Source organism: Hyalella azteca, unplaced genomic scaffold (genome assembly GCF_000764305.2).
Source record: "Hyalella azteca isolate HAZT.00-mixed unplaced genomic scaffold, Hazt_2.0.2 contig14244, whole genome shotgun sequence".
NCBI classification, from domain to species: Eukaryota; Metazoa; Arthropoda; class Malacostraca; order Amphipoda; family Hyalellidae; genus Hyalella; species Hyalella azteca.
In genome coordinates, this window is record NW_025944135.1 from 143797 (window position 1) to 167942 (window position 24146).

Below are 24146 nucleotides of genomic sequence, written 5' to 3' on the forward strand. Positions count from 1 at the left end.
GCTACGGCTTAATTTTCAAAGAAAATAGTAGAAGCTGATGGTCGTAACGTGTTGCAGGCATGCTTGTCGAACAAAATTACTTATGTGGCTACCGCATATGACACTTTTTTAACAGCGCAAGTACTAAGTTATTCGTGCCGTGCAGCTGCGGCACCGGCAGCGTGAGCTCCAACTTATTCGTACCGTGCAGCTGTAGCACCAGCAGCGTGAGCTCCAGCTTATTCGTGCCGTGCAGCTGCGGCACCAGCAGCGTGAGCTCCAGCTTATTCGTGCCGTGCAGCTGCGGCACCAGCAGCGTGAGCTCCAGCTTATTCGTGCCGTGCAGCTGCGGCACCAGCAGCGTGAGCTCCAGCTTATTCGTGCCGTGCAGCTGCGGCACCAGCAGCGTGAGCTCCAGCTTATTCGTGCCGTGCAGCTGTGGCACCGACAGCGTGGGCTCCAGCTTATTCGTGCCGTGCAGCTGCGGCACAAGCAGCGTGAGCTGCCCAACTTAAGTGGAAAGTTGACCAGTCGTCGCCAGGCGAGAGTAAAAGTGAAAGGAGATTACGTGAGTTTTTCTTTGTAACATTAGAACTTCATTGTTCTTCAGCTCGAACTGCTCTACTTGGAAGCTTTTAATTTTTTTTTCATTTACAACATATAATACACATCTGCAATCCGGGTGATTTTTTTGCTTGCTTTTAGAAAAGAACTAGGATGAATGAGATTGGAAATAAATGTTACCGATATAATTAGATTTTAATAATTCATAACTAACGTGAAAAATTCAAGAAGATGGTAAAAGATACAACGAAAATGCGGTCTCAAGTTAGTCGTTGTTTGAATTCGAAGGGCTTCCACTAGTTACTAGTTTTTTTAGTGAAATAGGAGTAGACGCAACTTTTGAATTAACTGAAGTTATAATTGTAATTGTATTAATTGAGATATAGTGTATGGCTTTCAATGTATTATTTGTGCCTGTAGGGCGTGCTGTGATACTAAATTGTATTTTCTACGAGTAATGATAGCGTTTCAGCTGACGCCTGGGATGTACTATAAATTTGATTATCAGTGTAAGGCAGCGAACATAAATATTAAACTGAAATCCAGGCTCCGCTAAATGCTTCAGAATCCTTGCTGAACCGAGACTGCGGCAAAATGAATATTTACACTAAATTAGTGAATTATTTCTCAAGAAAACGGAATAAATATAGCACAAAAATATACGCGAACGTGATTTTCCATATCCAGATTGAATATAATTACTGTTGTGAATTGCGCAGCACTGATTTCACAGAAATAATATAATTTGAAATAGTTACATTAAAAAGACACTGAATAATGCGAAATTCATATTATGCGAAAGGAACAGCAATATTGAAGGTGAGGATCTGTCGTTCAATGAATTTCTTCCCACAACTTCTACAACCTGAGCAGCAATCATTCACCCTCGACTACACAGCAATAAATCCACGCGACTCAACCTTCGTTACTCATCGCACGGTTCACTGTGCGTGGAATGCAAATATGTAGCAGTAAATAATCACAAGCTGACGAAAGTTCTAGGGTTTGGGACAAGTTTACCACTTGTGACTCTGAGTAGACATGCACGACTCAAGCAAGGCTTCGTCAATTTATCTTCGAAATGTTTGTAAATATCTTTTAATGGCATTTGTTTTCTCGTTATAGATATTCATTGGTGTCAATTTTAACATCTTCTGCACAAATCATTCATTCGAATAATCTGCAAAGCAGAAACTGAATTCGTGGAACTGGCAGTCAATGAGACCCAATTTCATAACAGAATTGACACTTATTTCATACTTTTTTTGCAGAGGAAAAAAAAATCCCTCATTTTAATTCAAAAATTAACTCCCCGAAGCTCAATGCATTCAAATGTGTCTATGGACCGACACAAAAATGAAATGGCTTATATGGTATCTCAACGTTTTACAATTTCGGAATACGATTTACATTCGAATGTTTAATTTTGCGAGAGAATAGCCTAGATAAAAAATATAAAGATGTTCTTCAACTTGCGCATATCGGTTTAGGTGTCTGGAAAGCTTGAGCCCTATCCTACGGGCGTTTTCTATCCAATGCAAACATTCACTACAACAACAATTGATGAACTTTAAACACCAGATAGTTTTGCTGAAAGCATGCATGAGAAACTCACATCACCTGCCCAATTGATGGTATACTCAAACATACTAACTTACGAGCCAGTTTGGCAAGCACGACATTCGTAGATTTTTCTTGCAGTACTTTTTAGTGACATTTCGTCAAGAGACTGTACACAAATTGAAAATGAATGCAATGGAAAAATAGCTAGAATCTCTCTTTCGTTCATTTCAACCAGTGCCACTTCCCGGTAGTCGAAAAATTTAACATTAGAGACCATGAGCCGACCAAGAAACCGCTGTTCTTGCTTGTGCGTTCAGTATAGCAACACAAATATTGTCCGTATAGACCCATCACTGCAGTGACAACTGCGAATTGAAGCCACTCATTTTTGAGCGGCACTGAAAACTTGGTTGAAACTTCAACACAAATGTTACTGCAACTACGAACAATTATTAGATTATTGAAATAAATAAAATGGAACTTTGGTCTTGGAAGTCTCGTCTGTAAATGACTAATGAAATGTCAACGACCCGTACAATAAACAGCTGCCCACTGGATTTAAACTGTAGTCACACCTTCCACTTGTTTCAGAAACTTAGCACAAATAAAGTAGAAATGCCGTTCAAATCTTGATTGTTTTAAAAAATTATTGTTTGCTTTAAATTAGTGTTGTCTAATTGCAAAGTCGTTCAAAAAATCTCAGGTATAAATGAGATCGAAATGGCGTGGTATATTTCTGGTATATATTAATTTACATAGTAATATAAATACTATGAGAACGCCGATCAGTATTTCAATTATCATTTAGAGGGAACACTTTGATGGCCACTTAAATTTCTAAAGCGGCTTGTTAAATTAAGCTTATTGAATCTGTTTATAAAACCTCGTTAATGGGTTCCTTTTACACAAAGAAACAAATTTTTTATTGCCTCCGGCTTGCATTAATAATGTATTCTGTTAAACTATTCGAGAAACATTCCTAAATCATAGTTCCTCATATTCGAATAATTATATAGCAAATAAGTGCATATTCGCGAACCATTACACTCACCACAGTTCACCGTCACTACTCAAGAACCAGAAGCATTGCGTGTGCTTTTGCCTTCACAACCGAGACTTGAAGGAAGGGTTGCTGTCCCGCGCAAGTTGAGGCTCGCCAAATGGATCGGCAATTGCCGGTTTGGTTGCCACAAGCCGAGCAACAAACTCCAGGCCCCAGGCATAGGAACCTTTCCCTGTGATCGCAGTTGTGAGGGAAAGTCTTGCTGTGGCGGCAAACCCTGCAAAAAGAATGCGACGAATGGGACCATACGACCTGCATTTACACCGCCCAACTAGCGGGTCTGTGCGATGCATAACAAAAAAACAATTACAGTAGCACGATCAACATTCCTGGATGGATGTTCTACACGGCACGATGCACTCAGGTGTGATACAGCAGCTAATTAGGTGTAAAGAATGAAATTAAAACCTTTTGTAAATCACTGGGAATTTCCTATCTCCTACTGAATCTGAAACTGAAAAACTTTACAATTAACTATAATTTTATGCGTCAATTAAGCAGAGCAAAGTGTTCTATCTAGCCCACGCCATGGTTCTTACACACTGGTTCTCTAACTGATTGGAAGGAAAATTGTATAATACATTAAACAATGCAAATTGGATCACGTTTTACTGAGCGTGTAGATTAGTCACAAGAATTCAAGCATTTTAAACATTAACTGTAGACTCTCAACTTCAACTTTCCCTTTAAAATGCAAGGAACATATTAATGTGAAACATTGTTAAGAGTTTATTTATTATTTTTCCATTAGGTCATGGAAAGTTTGGGAGCCGATCATTTCTATGATTAATGAGATGGAAACTCAGTCTCTGCTTGACGCTGGACAGACAAAGATGACCGCGTACAAGAAGAGGTTCATTGTATCATGGATGTCAAGTTTAATTGTACACGAGACGACTTCACGGCCAGCTCAACTGCATGGGGTCCTGTGTTACGCTGGGATTTGCTGTTCCCAAACGCGTTTTTCAGGCAAATGGTGCTAACTTTTTCCAATAATCTTATTTCTCCTACAACAGTACTGTTAAGATTATTTCTCTAATAATTTTATTTTTCCGACCCATCTCCAATATAATATTTTTTTAATTCAGTGCTTGCGAAAAAAAGAGAAATCCTTAGTATAAGACAAGAAGAATCATGGCAATTGCTATATTTTCGCTGATTTAATTAATTCACAATTCATAATACTTGTAGATAAATTCTGATAATTCCATTTCATATTCACATGTTCGGTTACTATTAACGAATTCTCTAATTTAGGTCTAGGCCTATTCCTTGGCCCCCATTAATCTATCTATTTGTAACAATTTGTATATTACTAAAAATATTTGTATTATTATGGATTGTGCTATATATTGTGCCCGACAGCAATGAAACCAATCACTCAATTGTCCTCAAATGGTTTAAAATTACTTAGCCTCGAGACGCCATACTTCTATATGCATCAAATGCCTTTGGAATTCCGCCCACTGCTAACAACTTTCTAATTCTAGTGATATTTTTTACTTCTTTGCTATTATATTCCCATCTTCTAGATATTTTCTCGATATTTCTTTCTAGCATACCTAGAAAACTTGCATACTCCCAATTGCGTATTCTGCGATTTTAGTAGACTGAAACGAGATAAAATATGGAAGAGAATAAGAAAAAATGATGTTTTTTAAAGTTGTAGCTGGATGGGGCACAGAAACTGATCAATTCAACGATCCATTACATAATTACTACAGGTCATATTTTTAGGCATAGTTTAATTTGGCTCAGGGAAAAAGTATCGGTGAACAGGATAGAAGTCCTGTCAAAATAGGTCATGTTAATAGCGAGCTAATATCCTGCCCCACCGATCTGTACTGCCATCAAAGTCTTTTCATCATTTGATAAAAATACGCTCCAGATATAAGTTGTGTTCTTATTACAGGCGTTCATGGTATAAGTGTGTTACAAGTTATACGTTGAGTTCTCAACACGTGTCTTATTGGTTCAATTAACATTTATTGAACAGGATCCCAGAAAAATAATTTTTCTACTTCGATCCCATCAAATCCTTCACACATGAATTCATCAAACATTAAAAAACCAGGCAATATCGAGGAAGGTTTGAGTTGACTTAGTAAATCAGATGCATTCATCGATCGATACTTTGAGCAACCTTGCTGCTGCAGCTGCGTCAAAACGCCGGCGCAGCGTGAGACACATACGAGTACAGCATTTGTATCACCGCAGTGAAAGTTGCAGCATCCTGCTGCCACCGCAGCACTGGATGGCCGTGGGCGGTGCTGTCATCATGATGATGAGCTGCATGTGGTGCTGCTGTGATCAGATAGTGCATGTGGTGCTGTGGTGATCATGTGGTGCATGTGGTGCTGTGGTGATCATGTGATGTATGCGGTGCTGTGGTGATCATGTGATGTATGTGGTGCTGTGGTGATCATGTGGTACATGTGGTGCTGCTGTGATCAGATGATGCATGCGGTGCTGTGGTGATCATGTGATGTATGCGGTGCTGTGGTGATCATGTGATGTATGTGGTGCTGTGGTGATCATGTGGTACATGTGGTGCTGTGGTGATCATGTGATGTATGCAGTGCTGTGGTGATCATGTGGTGCATGCGGTGCTGTGGTGATCATGTGATGTAAGCGGTGCTGTGGTGATCATGTGATGCATGCGGTGCTGTGGTGATCATGTGATGAGGTGCTGTGGTGATCATGTGGTGCATGTGGTGCTGTGGTGAACATGTGATGTATGCGATGCTGCATGTAGTGAGGGTAAGAATCTGTGGCGTGCACTTTAAGCATAGGGGTGTACATTACTTTATTGCTCTCTTATTCTAATATTGCAATGCTATTCACGCGGAAAATAGGATAAGATTCCATGTGTGCACATGCACAGAATTGTTCAAAAAATGTTTACGTCAGTATTTATTTATTTGTGTTCATTTCATTTATCAGACCCCAATATTTTTACCGTATTCAACGTTAATAATACTTAAATTATTTTAGACGTCAATTCAACTACTTATTTGTCTTTTTGTAAAAAGTGAAGTCACTAAAAACAGCTAAGAGATTTTATATGAAATACATCTCTAAAACCAAGAAGCAAATTCTTTCTAATATATCTCATAAGCTGACACACAATATATTATACTCAATACCTTATTTTAATACTCGTAAATGCGATACACCGGACAACATCTTGGATCAATTAGAAAAAACATGAAGCTAATTGCAACACAAAGCTGAAAGCTTTTTTGTGATTCCTTTCTGATAGGCTGTTAACAATATCTTGTGACATTAACTGCATGAAAAAATTATTTGAAGCAGGGATTTCAATAAATAGTGGTGAATTCAAATGTCTATGTCAAGTGGGTCGATTTTAAAGTCTCTTATCTTATTAAATAATAAATGAGATGCTGAATGCATCTAGATAAATTCCCAATCAATATAAAAAGATGTGTGAAAAAAAATTATATTGTTGTCTTTTAAGAAAATCATCAAAAATTTGGCAATGTTGAATGTTCAAGAACATTAATTTTTTTAGCACCTTATTGTTTCATCTAATTTGGGAAAAAAGCTAGAAACGTGCTACGTGCAATTACAAAAAGAGTTCATGTTTCCATGTCTGCAACTTTGATTTGCGCATTTTTAGTTCAAGAACTAAATTAATCCTAGCTTAGGACGATCATGACGTGCTCCCTTTAATATTAATAAATAATATAATATTATTACACCTCATTTAATTAGTCGATCTTTGTCCGGTGGCGTCCAAATAGAACGAGCGATCTTGCCGGCATACGCTGGTGGTAGAGCGGGGCTAGAATATTGTACGTATTGAAGCGCTGGAAAATACCAGGAACAATGACCACGAAAATTAAAGCAGTTGTAACGACAAAAAACATTATTTTATGATTTACTTCAATGAAAGATAAGTAAATCAATTGTGCTCTTAAGAGCCGGTTTTTGATATTTTGAGATTAGATTGAAAAAATGAACGTTTTTTTTAAAGGAACAGGAATCGCCAGACGGGTAATAATTCGGTCAAAACATTATTTTCACTGGAAAAAATATAACCAAGTATTTTTCATATATATACCTTTTTATATAACATATATCAAATGACCTCATGAAATCATATTTATTTCACTTTATATGTCTTTTCCTAGGCTATGTAAAAGTTATTAATAAATTTATTTATAGTATATTAATTTTACATTATATCACAAGTAATCAGAGTCGTCAGAGTTCATGGATGTAGAGAAACATTAATTATAGATTTCAAAATTTGCACAACTTTAGTAAACATTTGGCGTTGAGCTTCGCACATAATTTTTTTCTAATTGATTACGTACGTATAGTTAATTGTATTCCTACCCAGTTATTCCACAAATAAGCTGTCTCACTCGATTCGAGTTATACCTTGATACCAACTCAAAGTATCAATCAACTCAACTAAATCAACCCAGCGATTTCGACCGGAATAAATGCATACAAAGCGGGAGATGATATTTAAAAGTATTGCTGCGTTAGATAATATTTGAAAGTATGAATGCGTAGAATAATTTATGAAGGAATGGGAGAGTGAAATAATATTTAAAGGGCCGGGGGTGTAAAATAATATTACAAAGCAAGGGTGCGTAAAATGATAGATGAAAGAGTAATAAAATATAATAAGTAAAATAATTCACCAAAGTATGCGAGCGTAAAATATTATTTTAAATGGATGGGCCAGTCTCGCAATATTCAGCTGTTGTACACAGCTGCGTCGTGCCATGAATGTGCAGCTCAGCGGATATACAGTGTTTGCTACACAAGTTCGTCCTGTTCAAATGGGAATGTTCTTCTATCAATGAATACCAGCCAATAACATTCCAGTGCTATTTCTCTGTCCACAGAAAAATTGTTCATTCCTATCAAATCAGTATTAGGATTTCATGAATCGACAAAATGATAAGGCCATTTTGTGCTTAAATAAGAAAGGAAAAATATAACTCAGTACTCACTGCAGTGAGTGACAGAGAGCGCATTTTCTCGTCAACGAAAACTTGAGGTTACGGATGGACGGACAGACGGACGGACAGACAGACAGACGGACATGGCGAGCACAATAGTGCATTTTTTCCATAAATGAGAAAATGCGCTAAAAATGAATGAATGTTAACCACTGAGAATGCGGTAATATTTCTCCAACATGTGAATTAAATTAAGTGAATTACATAAAAATTTATGAAAAAATGTTCATGATTTAATGAATCGACATTATAGAATAGCAATTTCCATCCGAAGTAAAAAAGCAAGAAAAAAATAAGGCAGGCGAGTAAAAAGTTCATTAATGGCCTGTAGCCCGAATCCAATAGTAGCGGCGTGTAGAAACGCTATATGTCGTTATATCGTGCACGTGTGAGAATCAAATGGACTAAAATATTGAAATAGAGACATGAAAACCACGATAACAAATCATACCATACACTCAAATCAAATTAATTCAGCAAAGCTGTGTCTGTTAGTGTAATTTTTTCGATATATTTATTAATTTTGAAGACATTAAACTCAAATTTAATATAGTATGCCGAAACCACAAGTTGATAATAAATTGAGAAAAATAAAAATGTCAATAGGTATTCATGAAGTCCAATATTATTTTTGACATACAATCGAAGTGTTGTACTATATAGTCGCATTCTAAATTGCAATTGCATTTTTCGTAATTTTCCACTTTCTCCATTGGCTTTTGGTCTAACGCTGAAGCCTGAACTCACGTTTCAAAACGTCCAACTTGAACGCAATTTCATTTATCAAAACATTCATAGAAGTTATTTTTATGTCGTAATACAGCTTTGAAAAATGGTTATTCAAAATAATTAGCCGTAATACCGTAGTCTGGGAAAATTTTTGACTTAGCACACACACTTCATTAGCATTATCATTTTCTTTCGCAAGGATGGGAAGATATCGGCAACGCAGCGGGAAGGTTCAGCAATGATCGATACGCTCTAGAAAGTTAAGTGAAGGGAATCACGCGTAATTGACGAGATAGAAGTTGTCACCATGCGTTCACAGTGGTGATAAACATCGTATAGTGAAGGACCAGAATATTCTCCAAGCTGGAGAAGAGAGAGCGGTTACATAAAAAGCCTATTTTATAGTAATGAAGAACCTGTAGTAGAGTAAAAGTCTAGGATCAGCAAAACGATGATTGGGTTTTGATTGAATACATTCTGCACTTAACTGTAATTTCCCCTCAATTTCGATAGAATGAATTCGGCTTTATATATTTGAAATGCTCGTAGGAAATTATTTTAATTAGTTCATCGAAAATATGAGGAAAAATTACCAAAATATATATAAACTATGAATAAAATGATTATTATTCGTAATTTTTCGTCATGTTAACGACGAATTCTCATAATCTAGATATCATAAAGCATGAAGCTCTAGTTCGGCTCGAACTCTGCAATCCCGGCAGATGATGCAAGTTGTAGCATTGCAAGGCTGATGCAATTACAATATTTATGAAGCTCGTAATTTCGCCACAAATAGGAGCAATGTTATAAAAAATATAGCCGCAATCTCTTCCTCGTGACTGCAGGACGAACATGCTATAGATTGTCGGCGTGTCGGTCCAAATTGATTACTTGCATGAAAATTGCCGGATCGCCTTTAATGCTGCTAGTCCGAGGTGTTAACGTCCATAAAATAGATATTACATCAACTTCCTCATGTATTCGGTTGGGCAATTCGTCTAACTTTCGTTTGGTTTTGCTCATAACAATCAATGAAATTGCTTTGTTCAATTTCGCTTCCGTGAAGATTTTTCCTTCCCTTTAAGCCATTCAATTTTTTTAACAATCCTGGTCAAGCCTAGCTTAGTTTGATCATTTATATTCTATACTAAGCTTCGGGAATCGACAGCGTTTAATCACGGAATGAATAGAATGAATTTTTATTCTGTTTAACATGATTATCGTCTATTCGATGCCATCATGTAGCCTAACCACGTAGAAAACCACCTTCGAGAATTTAGATGCATCTGGAAAAAGAGTGAAAGTTTTGACGGCAATAAATTAAATCTATTAAGTGTAAAATTTTACAGAAATAAGTAGCCGCACACACTTGTCTCTCTGACAGTACCCTTGAATTATTTACAATGACGATCTTAACGGTATCTGCAATACAATTAATGCTAGAGTAACTAATTGCCAATAATAAGTGATAATTTAACACAAAACTAGAAGACTACGCAGCCAATTGGGGAGCAGAGAATAACTTTCCTAATGTTTGAAAGTCTCTTAGTGACCTCATATGATTGCAAAATTCCGTGAGCCGGGGCATGGCCCCCGTCTCAGGTGTAACGCAGGGGTCCGCCCACCTAGAGCGTTAAGAGCAGAACGCTATTCCTGTTGACGGCTAGAAAGTGGCCTGCTTTTTTCTTGGTTGAAGCAGGAAATGCTGCGCTGGCGTCCAGTGAACAGCCTTGCCTGAGGACGGACTTGTGCAAGAGAAGGGCACACAAAGCTTCCTCCTCCAAGGCATCGCTGCTTTTTGTACGTACGAGGTCCTCCTACTCGATGTGTATTTTATTCCAGTAGCTGAATTTATTACGGTAGCTGAACAACATCTTGTTTTTTTTTTCTGAACTGCAAAAACATTTTTGTGCCCAGAAGTTATCATTGGTTTGTATTATTGCAATGATACAACGTTCCTTAATCAAATGTGTTAAAATGCGCACAATTTTCTTTCACAAAGTTTCTGATAAATAAATGAAAGTAAATTTTCAGTTAATTCCATTTTTAATAGTATTCACCAAAAATTCATTATATTCGATGATGTTTCGTTTCTTTATTACACATGCGCTCCCACGTACGTTGATGTCAGATGACAGAATCGTCCTTGAAGAAATCCCGCTCCTTTCTCTAAATAATTGTGAACCTTCACTTTTCACTTTTGAGAGGTCAAGAAATTGACGAAAAAATTTATTCTGAAGTGACAATTTCATATGTTTTAATTTACAAAATTGCAAAAGCTTTATTTAATTATTTTTATTATTTTCTTCTTTAACTTTTTTTCACCACGTGGCAATTTCGCATTTATCATTGAACAGAAATGTTTACTTTCTGTGATTTGATTTCTTATTCATAGTTTATTCTTCAAAAATAATGAGACGAGAAAACTAAACATATTTTTTTATTTTAAAAATTTGGATAGATGCTTTGGATAGTCGGTCCAATTCTCGCTGTTCCATTCGTCAAATACGAACTGAAAAATTCGACGCCCATATTTTCGAGAGATCATTGAAGATTTCACTGACCATGTCAAGTGAATTTTGTTTATAATTTTTTGTTCCTACTTAATTTAGCTTTTTCAGAACTGTGAGTCTTAATATGGCCAAGTGTCAATATTTTACATATTGAGTAATACCAAGAAACATTAAACTATGGCGACATGTTCAGAACGAAGTACCGAAGAATGTTTATTGGAAGCAACATTACATGGAGGCGGTCATTAGCTCACTCTTTGCCGACCCTTGGTTGGTCTGAGACATCATAATCATGTTCGATCATGTTGCACGACATCATGCTCGATCATGTTGCGAGACATCATGTTCGATCATGTTGCGAGACATCATGCTCGATCATGTTGCGAGACATCATGCTCGATCATGTTGCGAGACATCATGTTTGATCATGTTGCCGACCGTTCTATATCTTGCGTCACCACTACGAAAAATTCGTGCAGAGCATTAAAAGATTTATATTCCGTCTTGTGTCCGCCACAATTAACTTGTATTTATTGTATTTGCGCGGCCTATTCACAATATTTGTATTTATTGTGAATAGGCAGCGCAAACCGCACCGTTGACTTGGGCAAAGTTTGAGCCACTTTAATGGCTGGTTGAGACGTTTGATCAGCTGGGTTAGTTGAACCTCTACCGTGCGTCTTAGCTGCTCAGTCTGTATGACTGGTTCAACCACTGATAGAGGTTGGTAAAGAGACTGAAGCTGTGGTTGACTCTGCAAAGTTGGTTGAGTGACTGCACAATCGCTGGCCAAGCAACCTAATTGCTTTGGTTAATTATTTTTCAAATGTGATTAATTTGAGAAGCTTTTCTTGAATTGATGATTGGGAAAAGATTGGAAATTGCATTGTGTGTTTAGATCCTCTATTATTTGAACTTAAGTGGATGAATTTATTCGGTTTTTGATTTCGAAAAGAGTTCATCGGTGAAAAGCAATACTTGATCTTATATGAAATGATTGTTATCATTTCGGCAGTAAAAAGACTGATATATAATCCAGAAGAAGTAAATACCAGTCCTACGTGAAGAAAAATTTTGAATATTTTATGCGAACAACAATTATGCTAATTGTATGGATCTTGGGTACGTACTGAAAGGTTGGGTATGTTTGAATCACGTTGAGAAAAGATATTGAATCATCTGACATTTCGACAATGGATAGATATGGATTATTTTTAGGCAAAATCGGTCAATCACTTAATCAGTAAAGCATATGTTGTTTTCATCTGATATGAGAATTTCGATTATCATGCTTATTCTGAATAAACATGTTTTATTAAGGCTACGCTCAAATGAAGACAAATTAGTCAACAGATTAAGAACACACCCATAATCATGGATTAGAATTGAACCCGAGTTTTGACTCATAATATCTTAGTATTTTTATTGTTATTGATATTTACTCTTAATTGATTAATTAAGATGATTAATTATCCTCTCAAATTAGAAATATTGTAGAATTATTAATGAAGCTGAAACCCAAGCACTAAGAAAGCCCTCGAGTGCCCCCGATTTTGTGAGCGACACGCGCGACTAGTCTGGTAGAGAAGGTGATGGTTGCAGATTGTGAATGTGAGCTATGGTTATGCAACGCTTTATTGATATTATGGTTTCTTCGTATTCATTTTAGACTATTAAAATTTTTGAAACTCGTGGTGCGTTTCAATTGTGTCCTTTAGGATTTTTTTTTCTTCGGAAGATTAGTTTAGTACTTTGGTAAAGCACAGGTAGGTGTTTATGGATAAGATATTTTATTATTGTTTGCAAAGTTTTACAGCACATGGGAAATTATATGGACCAAGATAAACGAAGTTCCTTACAATTTTTCGTTATATAATAGAGTTATGAGATGATTGACGTTTATTAATACTTAAGAAGAACGAACAAAGATAGAAGACATGAAGCTTGTGAAAGCACAAGGGCGCTCAGCAGCAAAAGACTGCGAGGCTAATAAAGGCTGCTGAAGGCTTCAGTATCTTCCTGTTGCCGCAGACTTCGTGCCTTCGTCAGCAACTGGTGAAGTGAAGAAACAGTTAAGAGAAAGCAAAGACTGCTAAGCCAACTGCTGGGCTAACTGATGAGCTTGCAGTTACTACTGAGACAACTGCTATTGCTTGCAAACGCGAGAGGTAGCCGCAACTGTTGTGCTTTCGGCGGCGGCTGAAAACTTTTGGGAATGCGGCCAACCTTTGTGCTGATAATAGCAGATGTTTAGCCAATATAGCGACTGTTGTGTTCACTGTGAGAGCATAAAGCAGCTTGATTAGAAAATAGTTTGTTGAGTCAATGGTTGGAATACCTTCTACATATTTACCTTAACGGCGCCTACTACCTTCTATTAACCGGCGACTACAGGAAAACTCAATAAGAGCGATACTGTTCGAGTTTTGAAAAGGACAGGAAATTATTGACAGGTTTGGATAAGAAATTGTCTATATATCTGTGATGAAATTCTAGCTATTATATCAAATAGTCAGTCAGGGTAAAAGCCCGTGCAAGTTGGGCTTCTTAATTCTAAGCCAAGCGTCAGAGTTCTCCGGAGTTGATTTTCAGTGTAATCAATGTCGGACAGATTTGACTGCGTCAGAGGTGCAAGATTTATGCTGAACATCAATAAAGTCTAAACTAAAATATGAGATTTTTAGTTAAAGCCAAGAAAATCCTGCGAAGAATGCATCAATAATTATTGGTCGTGTCACCCTGTGCAACGGCCACAGCTGAGATACTTCAGAGTTTTTTTAGAAGATAATTTCCCATTCCCCAGGTGAATTATAAAATTAACTCACATGGTCATATAATTATTGTTTTACACATAGGATATAATTTCAATTATGAATTAGAAAGCCTAATTAAAAATAAATGAAGTAGCAGTGTTAATTATTTTATTGGAAAGCGCGATCAGAGAACAACTATTTAATACCAATTTAACAAAGAACAAGTTGCCTTTGCTAATCCTTCTGTAATCCTATTTTCTATTTATCTGACAGAATTTCGAATTTTATGATCTAAATCTGAATAAGCAAGAAGGGATTTAAGACCTTGCTTTCATTTTCCAGTTTCTGGCCATCGGTCAGACTCAGCTTATACGGGCATCCGTGGTCCACTTCAAAACACACGTAAGTGGCACGCAGGGAAAGCCCTCAGCATTGAAGTTACTTGCGTCTTCCTCAGCAGTGTGAGAATGCACGGGAAGGCTGGCTGCGTATGAGCGAAAGGAGGAAAAATGTGGTCGAAAGGGGCGACATGAAGTGCTTAGGAACCTCACTTTGACCCGCTCTTCCAGTGAGGATTCTTTCAGAACTGCAGGACTATGATTGAAGTAAAACTTCAGCGGCTTTGAAAGGAAAGTATCTGAAACCTCTAACCGATCAATGATGAAATCAAATTGTAACAAGTTGGTTTTTGAAGCTAAAGCATCAGCAAAACGAAGGTCGTATTTGCTTGTATAATTTTTAGTTTGTCCATATATATCCGAACTAATGCTGAAAATACTTTAGTTCCATGATAAATTATGGCCACACAATCGTAGTTTTGGAGTGTTTTGGTGTAGTAAACGAAATTATGGTCACGAAAACAGCATAAAATTTAATTTCGTTCTAAATAGTCTCAATGGTATTATTTTCGTACTTTAGCAAATTATTCGTATACCTGCAACTTTTGCGCCCATGGGCAAACAAGTTTATTACTGAAACTTATATTTTAATGGTAAATATGAAATTTAAGAATGCATAATGACAGTTAAAATTTAATGATTCCAATTTGAAGAACAAGTTCATAACCTAATTACACTGAGCAAAAGGTTTGATCCTACAAATGGCACGCTTAATGTCTCCCTGGCAAAGGCAGTGGTCGGTGATTTGTCTTCGCGTCTACTCACATGCAACCAGCCTCGGAATAAACAAAGCTTCCATTCACCAAGATCTATCGCTTCTCAACGACCTTCTTGTCTACCTTCCGTGCGTGTTTAATTGGTCAGCTGTAATTAAGGTACTATGCTGCCACTCACCTAACCTAACTTGGCATTCTCCGCTGTGCACCTCGAAGAACCATCACTTTGGCCAGGGACAGAGATAGTGGGCCACACTCAATACTAGTCGAAGACGATTATGCAAGATCACTGTTGCGTCTACTGATAACTAATGTTCGTAATTACTAAGAATTAAGTACCAAATTGTACTATATTGTACATGAACCATTAATAATCGCAAGTGCAACATTTAATAAGATTCACGCCATTAGATACATATTGATTGGAATGGCGGTACATGAGCCTTAATGATTCCCAAATTATGCCGCGTTTCCCATCTTCAAATGCGAAGCTGGGTTCAATTCCTGGCGGCACCGCGCAAAATAGGATAGATGCTGTTGGGGAGCAGGTACAAGGCAGGCATGTTTTGTTTTGAAGCCTATTTAGAACATGCAATTCCTGCTGCGAATCGATCGCTTTCATCAACCTATTGGTTTCAAATTTTCTGCGAACTTGCTGCAAAGAGGCACAGGTGCAAAAATCTGCTGCTAACTCGCTGTGATGCGCTAATCGGTGCAGTACTCCGCACCAAAATACAGATGCAAATGGGAAATATTACTACAATGAATTTTTCATTCATTTTTAATGTGCAAATGAAAGATCTGTGCATAAATAAATTTATCTTTGAATATTTGAATCCAGGAAACTTTTTGAAACTCATTTTTTTCGTAATGTATTTCAAGCTATTTTTGCACAAATATTTTCATAAAATATACTTCCTAGAGCATTAATATTCTACGTTGAGTTTCTGCCCTTGCAAAAAAAATGCGTCTCTTGCTTGCACAACAGACTAAGAATTTCTTACAGTCATAACAAGCAAAAAATGATGGTGACGCAAATAGCTTCTTAATAGCAGCGCGTGGCAGAGTGATACGCTCGTCATGCAAATATTGGCGTAGGTCATTCATTGACCGCATGTCAACGGAAGACGACAGAGCCTCGTTCACTTTCAGAGGCGTCCCTTTTCTTGGTCTTGTGTCACTGGATCTTACGTACACAAAGTAAATGAAAAATGTTATCAAGTGCCCTCAGTACCAGCAACAGAGATACAGTGAGCTGACTTTCGTACTCGCTCATATCTTGTGGCGCTCGCTCGCTGAAAGTAGCAACATTGTACTTTGTTCAGCTGACATGGGTAGTGTAAGCAATACGTACGCTTTAAATTTCTGCTATCTTTCCTTAATTTTTTCTTGACAATATTATTATTATTATCTTCATTAATTTTTTCTCAGTAATATTATTATTATTATTGTATTCCTTCGTTTTTCCTTACCAATATTATCATTATTATTCATTTATTAAATATTACATTCTATATTACGTCGAGTATAGGCACGTACATTGGCTTAGTTTCGATCTCGATATGTTGAATTTCCCACCATTTCTCTGCACTGTCCCCGGCGAGCTTGAATATATAATGAAAGTTGCATAACAGTTTGAATTTGTAAATATATATTGCTTATGGAATAACGAAGATAATCAATTCTCAAGCACTGGAAATATTTAATATAATTTTATCATTGTGAACGACTCTAAAATTTTTGCTCATTTTCGAATAGTTGATTGATTACATCATGATTTGGGAAACGAGGTTCTACTATAGTGAGTCTTGAGATTCTACTATAGTGAGTCTTAAAAGTTCCATCTTCATCAGTTGGCAACATTGCATCGAGCTTTCTAAATGTCAGCCATTAATCAGAGTCCACTGAAAAATATTTTTTTAAATTCAACACCCGAGTAACTCGCTGTGAACAAATGACAATGTGTGTTAAACTTTGCCATGAATCTCTGTTACGAGACAAGAGAGCAATTAACGGCAGTTCCGGCTCTCGAGGTCATATCTGGCCGAGTCACAGGGCTTGCTTCATCCACCTCAAAATCTACTCATTTGTAATGTGCAGATGCGTGTTGACCTAAAACACTTCTTGCTTCATTATCCTCTAACTCTATTAATTCGCGATGTGTTAATTCTTGTGGATATATAACTCCTCCGTTAACAGTATTTCAGGGACGTTCTTGGTATATTTGTTAAGTGTTTCATAGATTTGAAGTAGCTCGCAATCCTTAGCCTTCTTTTATCATTGGTTATTCAAAAGTACAATTATCAGGGGCCGATTAAGACCATTTATACTGGCGGTGAAAGAAGGCTCAATTCAACCTTAGTTTGAAAGTCGGTAGATCCAAGAGTTAATTGCAAATAAAGACATGACTTGACGCGCGTTTGTCGCTCAGCATTGGCAAGAACTGGGAGCAAATTGGAAAAGAATTCGGTTATTAATATCTAAAATAGCGTGTATTCGATATACCATATATTTCGACTGGACCTATTTAATATAAAGGACCTGTATAGATACTATGTATAAATGTGTGAAAATATTTCTGTCACAGTCATAAGGCTATAGGTAGAAGTATTTAAATATACAAATTCCATGAAAGAGTTAGGATTTATTATTCTCGAAATAAAATATCAATTCTCTCTCGATTGAAATCAATTTTGTTGGAGTTTGTATTGAATCTTTTTTTTACGATTCAGACCACCGATCTGGAAATGATGCTAACCTATATGGATAAGTCTGATCAGGAAGATAGCTTTTCCGTCGAGTTGGCGATTTGAAGAAGATATCCTCGCTATTCCATCGAATGCACATTCCTTCATTCGAGGAGATGAATGAATGTCTCACTAAGGAATGGATGAATGTCTCACTAACGATCAAGATAAAGAAACCACATGGCAATTATTCTTCTTTTACCGTTTTGAGTCATTTCACATACGCGTGATATCAGATGTCATCTGTGAGCTGCACACAGCGTGAGCAATCATCTCCGCAAAAAATACTTTCATCTGATAGCAATGAACTTCGAAAGTCCATTAAAGATCGACGTCAGGTTGATGAACGATTCTCATTTCCCTAACTTCCTGGTGGAATATTTTGTTCAGGAATGTTATGGCGAAGGAGAATGTTGCATCATATTGCCTGTAGGCTCTTCGCGTATGGAAAGCAAACAGGAGCGTGCGAAATTTCGCATGCATATAATGGCCTTCTGCCAACGTGTGATGTTCTACTTCACACTTGCTTGCACTGACCGCCAGATGGTGTGAACGCCAACCGCAAACTTGTGAATAAATTATAGTCGCTTCAAGTGTGTTGAGAAACAACGTGAATTGATCTGAAGTAGCATTGAAGAAGAACCACGCTCTCCCATGCGTGTTATTATATAGTAAGAGTCATGTTTCATTGTGAATAGCGCATGACTAGTAATTTGAGAGATACTAATTGTTATGCATTCAAGATTTTAAAAAGCACGCTATGCAAAATTGTGAAATAATGAATGTGCATTCTATTCTTAGCTATTCATAGATGATCAAAATGGAACTAAAAATCTGCAATGAGAAAACTAATTTTTCGCTTATGCATTCGTAGTCTCAAATGTTTGCACAATATAAATTCTTATATATTAACTTTGTTTATCAGAATGTAGTTGAGGCTCGTGTAGGGTCAATTGAGAACAAACATTGAAGTATTAGCTGAAAATTTTTTATTAAATATGTGACTCAGTGTGCAAATTATCATTTTTAGTCACTGTTTCGTAAGGGAATACATGTTGGCTTCGAAGAAAAATATGTTAAAAAGTATAAACAGGAATAGATCGAAAGAAAAGTGCTCATAAAAGTGCTTCTGTTACGAATCTTCCACGCAACTGCATTACTCTTGATTTAACGCTACATAAATTATTTTATATTCGGATGCATACATTATGCTATGTGAGCTCAGGCTGTCAAATTAATAATTTATTTGGTGTTTGTTTGCTCAGAGAATTCCCAGCGAAGAATTATGCAAATCATTAAACGTTTATGTACATTTGTGAATAATTTTCAAATTTGCGTCAGACTGTTCGTGTTCAATGGAAACTTATCTCTGTTACCTGTTACCGTACGAGATGTACGTGGATTTTCTAATTTGTCTTGCGGCTAATTCTTTTTAATAAATAATTTGCATCAAATAACTTATCCAACATATAATGTACAATTACTTAACTGCTGCGATCGGTTCATTGATGCCGCATCAGCTGCATGGTTGAAGGTTGAAGCTGGGAATTGGCTGGATTTCGTTTGATGCTGGTGGGAATCGGTTAATTGAGGTCCGATTGAGGCGCTGGTGAGAATCAGCGGAATTCCGGTTGATGCTGCTGGTACGAATCGGCTGGTTTCAGGTTCATGCTGGTATGAATGGGTTGGATTCCGGTTGATGCTGGTGAAAATCACTCGAATTCCGGTTGATGCTGGTGGATATCGGTTGGAATCAGGTTGATGCTGTGGGAGATCGGGTGGATTCAGGTTGATGCTGTTGGAGATCTGCATGATTCCAGTAGATGCAGGTGGAGATCGGTTGGAGGAGAGTTCTTGTTCGGTCAGACCTTTCGTCACATGGCACTTCAGGCGCGGCCAAATGCTTGACCTCCGTTTGAGTTCGAAGTTTTTAGTCAAGCTTTTCTTTATCTAATTGAGCTTATGATGGTAATATGTCGTTTAATTGAGACTATAACTAACAAGCCATTTCAAGTAGTTAATTATTTTTATAAGTTATTTTGTTATTATACAGGTTTATAAAAGGAACTATAGTTAAGAGATAGACAAGCTGTTTATTTTTATATAACAGTAATGTAAAATCTTGAATACTCCTCATGCGATTAGTAAGATTCAATAAAAGTGTTAATCGTAATTTATATCACATTGTAATAAAGACGTACTTACAAACAACAACGATTCATCCGAGTCTAGGCCTAATTGTGAATTGAGGCAAGACAGGCGTTTTCATGTCATCTATGTATATCGGGAGTGGAGTTTACCGTCTATTTATTTTTGTTTGCTCTGGAAAACTTTTGATCAACCTTGGCGTCTTCTTGATGAAGATACCCGCCTATTTGTAGGTTCTTAGGATAACTCTACTCCCAAAGCCTTTAGATACGAATAACCTTGACGACGTTTAATGGATCCGGTTTAAAAATGTTAACCGTCTAAACTAATCATAGGCATCACGGTCCTAAAAGAGTTACATACTCCGGAGGCCTGAGTATCCACACAACAGAAGGCCGCCCCCGATGAAAGTCCTCCATATAAAACCCCCGTCGCGGCAAATGCACGCATCAGTTCGCCGTCTGCCGTCGTGTGGTACGGAGCTTCGCTTATCAGGTAAGCAGGAGCCGGTTTGCGCTACACGCTTGCTGTGTCATCACCTTTCAAACGACGTGACCTCCTCTCTGCCGGATTACTGTGCTGGGCGCTCGTGAATTGGAGAAAATCGTAAATAAATCTCTTTTTGTCACAAAAAAAAAATGTGCAAGCAAGTTCAGGCGTGACATATTTTCAAAATTTCGTTGGAAATTATTACTCAAGAATGCAACTTACATAAGATTTAAATATTCAGCCGGTTGACCTGTAACTGATGATAATGACAAAAGGATTTGGCTCATCACATGAGCGACGCGTTTTGCTCATCACATGAGCGAAGCGTTTGGTTCATCACATGAGCAAAGCGTTTGGCTCATCACTTGAGTTTTGCTCATCACATGAGCAACGCGTTTGGCTCATCACATGAGCAAAGCGTTTTACTCTTCACATGAGCGAAGCGTCACATGGTAACGGGAGAGCTGAGCAGCGCACGGTCCGTGGCCATTGAGGGCGGTCATTAGTCTAGGTCTAGGAAGACAGCGCTCTGAATGCTTAATCCTTCTTCCCACTTACATCTTCTTGTTGAAAGAAGCCACTGGTGTCATTAGTTACACTAGTACCTCTGCCACTAGTCTATAGCTTTCCAGGTCATCGTCATCGCTTGCTAACTAACGGCAATAAGAAAGACGAGATCGGAAGTGAAAATGGCAAACAGTGAAAAATGAGTGCGACCAGTGAACGTGAAGTGAGACAGTGATACGAATTAAATCGCAAATGAAAGTGTTCATGACTAATGAACATGACAGTGTCATTAAATGAACCGAAATCAACGTGCAACGTGGAAGTGGAAGATGGATTTTTAAATTACGGGACGCTCCGGAGTCCTCAACGATAGTGGTGCTAAGATCTTGTTTTTTGTGTATTATTTATGCAGTATTAAGCTAATGATTTATATATCTTTCTTCTATAATCAAAGATATGAGTTTGTGCATTATTTTATTATAGTTTTTTAATAAACACACTTTATATTGCACAATATAGTCTTCAGAACATATATAGCTGGTAATTTTACACTGTACATTATTAATGGATTCATGTAGATTATTCAGTATTGTGCATTGCAATCTCCAATCCGAGCGCATAGATAAGTATTCATTGTGCGTGCGTTCAAGTCTCTGGACGCTCACGTACTAAACAATGTAAACAATGCACAGATTAATGTACAATGTACATCGTATATGAATCTTAATGTGCAATTTGTTTGCTGTTTTAACATTTCTATTTTTCTGTCGGTTTGTTAGCCTGAGATTTCTTAGAAAAAATGGGCTCTATCTATTTATACTTGATGTTTAATTAATCTATTATTATTGTGTTCAGCTAAGAGATACATCTAAAGACGCTATGTCTCCTTTAAATTAGATTTTTTTTTTCAATTACGGGTAATTTATAGCCTTACTACAAACAATATAATTTCGAAACAAATTACACGCGTTCTGGATTTCTTGGAAGTTGAATATCCTTACAATATCAAGACGTCTAGCACTTTATGTAAACATATAATATTCAGACTTCTAGTACTTCATATAACAAGAATTTAATTCTGAGAAGTTTTCGTGTCTGCTGCTCACCACTTAAACTTTTCAAGACATGGTGGATGAGTGTCACAACTCAGCGCTATCTTTATGGCAGGTCGAGGATCAGGCTTTGTCTGTGTGTGTGTCATTCATCAAACTGAGCTAGATTATGTTACGGTGGAGCACACGTACATGAACCTGCGAATAACGCCTTATATTGGGCTCTTTTTTGCGCTTATTGGTCCTGTAGATGGTTTCAACAACTAATAAAATTTTTTACTGAATGATAGTTCTTACACGGGCGCAAATTTGTAAACCTTTTGTGTAGTAATTACTTTAAATTTTATAGGTCAAATTACGGTGGAAAATATTGTAGTACCGCATGGTAAATTGGCTCCTTACATGGTGTAGGGTTCGGTCCTCCTGAGTGTACCAGAGATACACAAAACTGAAAGATTCGAGGTACGAGCACCTATGCTCCACTTGCCTACTTGATGATGCCTAGGGCGGGTCTGTAGTTCGGCAACTTTTTTGACTAAGTTTCTCCGCAGCTGCGGCTGCGGCACCTCAAACCTAAAATTGACTAACCGTCCTATGCATCAAGTACGCCTACATCAGCAAGTGTATGGAAGTTTGCATACAGAACTTTTCTTAGTCCATGTCCTTCCACATTAATATAAGTGATTATCAACTTCAAATCTTCATACAAAATATCAAAGTTGCGATTTAAAGTTATTGCTTAGATTGCTGTCTTCGCTCAGAATCTCTGGTTTTAAGTAACAAGTGTATATGGTGAATGATAGATCAAAGTTGTATTTTTTAGCGTCAGGTACTTTGAATTTCTCCAAAAGTGTGGGTCAAACAAACTTCAAAGTCATGACTAGACGATGGAATAAATATGAGCAATGCCCCATTAAAAACAATTGACAAGTTAGTGCTGAAGAAGTTTTTGTATTCTCGATTAAAGTGCAAGTTCATTTGGTCACATATGTCTGGGGATAATATTTTTTTAGCTTCTGGTGAATAACTCGGTGGTACCAAAACTCGCTGATCCAGAGATGTTGCTCGGATCCAAAGTCTGGGCGTTAACAGAAGTTTTTATCCTACAAAGCTTCAAAAGATAAGATGGACACGAGGTTGAACTGACTTTCCAGGTTCTGGGCTGGATATTGACATTGGCCAAATGGAGTGTTCAATTTCGCTATGTAGGCATTAATAACTGTTCAAATATACTCAACGAAATCGCAGTTAAACGTAGGTGAAACTTGTAAGTAGTATTCGGCAGTGTATTTGAAAGGCAGATTTTCTCACATAAGCATTTCCTTCATAGTGATGAATCGAACCCACCCGATCTCTAAAATATTTCGTTAGAATATTTTAGAATATTGTGGACAATCTCACTCTAGTCAATTATATATTTATTTAGGAGACAAAACTCAGTTTAAATTCAGTAGTTTCAATGCCCTGTGCAATGATGATATTTGAAGGCAAATGTCCTGGAGAGAGTGAGCACCCAGCGCCTGGCTAGAGACCAGAGCAGCGTTCCTGCCGGCCCAAAATTCCGACCATGCGGCGATGAAGCTTGACGAGTTTTTTAATCAAGGAGTGAAATCTGTTCCTCACTCTTCCATAAAAGAAAAAACTCAAGACAGTGCGGCTGCTGCTCGCTCATATGTGCCAACCATACAAGCAGATCAGCGTCCACTCAGATTTCTCCGCTCTCAGTGTCTCAAAGGAATTTTGACTCAATATGTTCATTATTAACATAACAGGGCAGGCAATTTATGGCTGTTCTAATGACTCTTTCATGGGCATTTCTTTGATGGTTTTCCTGTTTCAAAGAAGTTGAAAGAGATAAAGCTCAGAAAATTTGCAGTCCCATATTTCCCTCACTTTATGGGCCTTTCTTGTGAGATGCTTAC

At 37.4% G+C, this 24146-nt stretch overlaps 1 protein-coding gene across 1 annotated transcript in view; it reads left to right on the top strand.

Annotated features, from left to right (window-relative positions):
- Positions 1–20616: 20616 nt before the first annotated feature.
- Positions 20617–24146, top strand: part of LOC108679989 (extensin-2) — a 44669-nt gene continuing 41139 nt past the window's right edge. Inside the window, exon 1 of the mRNA XM_018168741.2 lies at positions 20617–20671. The gene's annotated coding sequence lies outside the window, so the exon portion shown is untranslated. The remainder of the gene's footprint in view (positions 20672–24146) is intronic.